Raw genomic sequence first — 2,965 nt, 5'->3', positions numbered from 1 at the left:
TGGCTTGGAGAATCCCCATGGACAGAGGAGCCTGGCGTGGTATATAGTCCCAGGTGTCACAGAGAGTCGGGCGTGATTGAGTGACTAAGCACACGCATGCAGCAGGCAATTCATCTTCTGCAGTATCATCGCAAGTCACTTAATCCTCTCAATTTCATCATGTGTAGAATAAGAATAATAGACACCAAAAGCAACAAAAGCAAAAATAAACAACTGGGGCTATATCGAATTAAAAACCTTCTGCACAGTAAAGGAAACCATCAATAAAATGAAAAGGCAGTCTACTCAAATGGGAGAAAATATTTGTGAATCATATACCTGATAAGTGGTTAACATCCAAAAATACAATAAACTCATATAATTCAATATCAGAAAACAAATAATCGGATTAAAAACTGCATAAAAACTGCATAGAACAGTTTTCCCTGATAGGCTTCCCTGGAAGCTCAGCTGGTAAAGAATCTGCCTGCAATGCAGGAGACCCCAGTTCGATCCCTGGGTCAGGAAGGTCCCATGGAGAAGGGATAGGCTACACACTCCAGTATTATTGGGCTTCCCTGGTGGCTCAGATGGTAAAGGGTCTGTCTGTAATGCACAGACCTGGGTTCGATCCCTGGGTTGGGAAGATCCCCTGGAGGAGGGCATGACAACCCACTCCAGTATTCTTGCCTGGAGAATCCCCCATGGACAGAGGAGCCTGGTGGGCTACAGTTCACGGGGCTGCAAGAGTTGGACACGACTGAGTGACTAAGCACAGCACAGAAGGGAGCACAAGCTTCCCCCCGACATACAGATAACTGGTTAGCAGGTATACGGAAAGATGCTCTACATCATTAATCATCAGGAAAATGCAAATCAAAACCACAATGACATATCACCTCATATCTGTTAGAATGGCTGTTATCAAAAAGACTAGAAGTGTTGAAAACGATGCAGAGCAAGGGAACCCTTCTGTGTTGTTGGTGGAAATGTCAATTGGTACAACCACTATGGGAAACAGTACTTAGATTCCTTAAAAAATTGAAAATAAAACTACCCTATGATCCAGAAGTTCTGTTGCTGTCAGGGGGATCCTTTCCAGGGCTCCAGTGGGGCTTGTCTAACACTCAGAAACGAATTGTCTGGGGAGACACACATGCTGACAAAGCATGAGGCTCTACTGGGAAGGGGTGCCTGGGCAGAGAGCAGGCGGGTAAAGGAACCCAGGCAGACTGCTCTGTCAGGTGGCTTGCAATCTCAGGTTCTATAGTGATGGGGTGGGGCATGCATTGCTCAGCCACGATGGATGCCAACAAGAAGGATTTGTGAAGGTGGTAGGACACAGGACACATGGCCACATGGCATCTCCTTTTGACCTTTCTCAAATTTCTTTCAGTTGGTGGTGGCTTTTTAGTGCTGTGTTCCTTACCAGGCCCTCCTGCTGAAAAATAACTCACATAAATTGTTACTATGGTGTCTGGACAGGGTGGGCAGTTTTAGTCAGTGTGTTTCCTCTAACAATTCTACTTCTGGGTATTTATCCATTAATTGAAAAGGATGAATGCCCCCAAATCAAGTCATCCTTTTGTTACAGCAACCGAGATGTGGAAACAACCTAAATGTCCACTGATGGATGAATGGATTAAGAAATTGCGATAAATACATATATACACATACACAATGGAATATTATTCAGCCATAAAAAGAACAAAATCTTGCCATTTGCAACCTCAAGGGTATCATGCTAAGTGAAATAATAAGTCAGAGAAAGACAAATACTGTATGATCTCTCTTAAATGTGGAATCTAAAACATGTATACAAAGCCAAGTTTATAGATACAGAGAACAGATTGATGGTTGCCAGAGGTAGGGGGTGGGAAGTGAAAAAAATGGGTGAATTATGTTGTTTTGTTTTTGGCCATGCCTTCCAGCTTGCAGGCTCTTAGTTCCCTAAACAGGGATTGAATGCCAGCTATCACAGTGAAAACACTGAGTCTCAACCTGCCAGGAAGAACAATAAAAGTATCTACCTTATAAGTACTACATAAATTTAAATACTATACAATATAAATGCTGTTTTTGTTATTATCTATCAGTTTGTCAGTTCAGTATTACAAGTATAATGAATAATGTCGGCTGCCCACCCTCCATTTTGTTCCTTCTCCTTCCTAACTGCTCCTTTGTTCAAATACCTACCTCTTATCCTTACAGCCCATGAGATTTACAGATGCTAGCCAAACTCCCAGTACCAGGAAACTCATGTTAGCCAATAAAATTCCTTATGGTTTAGACCAATTGGCGTTTAATCAAATCACTTGTAGCTGAAAGCATCCTAACTGTTACAGATCAATCTTAACTTCCAAAGAGAATTATACACTAGACTGATTTCTGGTACTAAAGTTGAATAAACAGGTCCATGGAAAGAGGAAAAAGAAAAAAGGAATGACGAAAAAAATGTGAAGAAAGTGAGTCTTAGATTATGTCTTCAACAAATAACAAATGTATATCATCACCGAAAGATTAAAAAATAATTTTTTTTGAAGAATGGCAAGAGCTAAAGGATGAATGAAGCGGTGTCCTAAAAATGTTAAAAATAATAGTATTAGCATGAGGAATATCACACATCTTTACTTCACTGTGAAAAGTGATAATCAGCTAAATGAAGGCACATTCAGTTCTCTCATTTCTGTAAACAGAAGTGAGGGATGTAATTACTAGCATCAGGACTACAGAGATCGTATGAAGTTCAAGGGGAAAGTAACGACCATTATACAGCTTCTTAGGGATTAAGTAATATCCCGCAACCATGCTATTTAACTTGCCACTGGCTAACTCACTATTATGAAAAAACGTCTGTTTTCTCAATCTACTGTGTAATAATAAAGAATTTTTCTGGTCTTTGTTCTGAGTTCCTGTCACCTGGCCTCTAGGGGAATTTTCTGAATGATACGAGTATCTTTGTTATTCATAAGTGTCTTGGATCACA

This window comes from Giraffa tippelskirchi, chromosome 10 (genome assembly GCF_054371585.1).
Source record: "Giraffa tippelskirchi isolate mGirTip1 chromosome 10, T2T-mGirTip1v1.2.pri, whole genome shotgun sequence".
Taxonomy (NCBI): domain Eukaryota; kingdom Metazoa; phylum Chordata; class Mammalia; order Artiodactyla; family Giraffidae; genus Giraffa; species Giraffa tippelskirchi.
The sequence above is the reverse complement of the archived record's forward strand: the minus strand, read 5'-3'. Positions refer to the sequence as shown.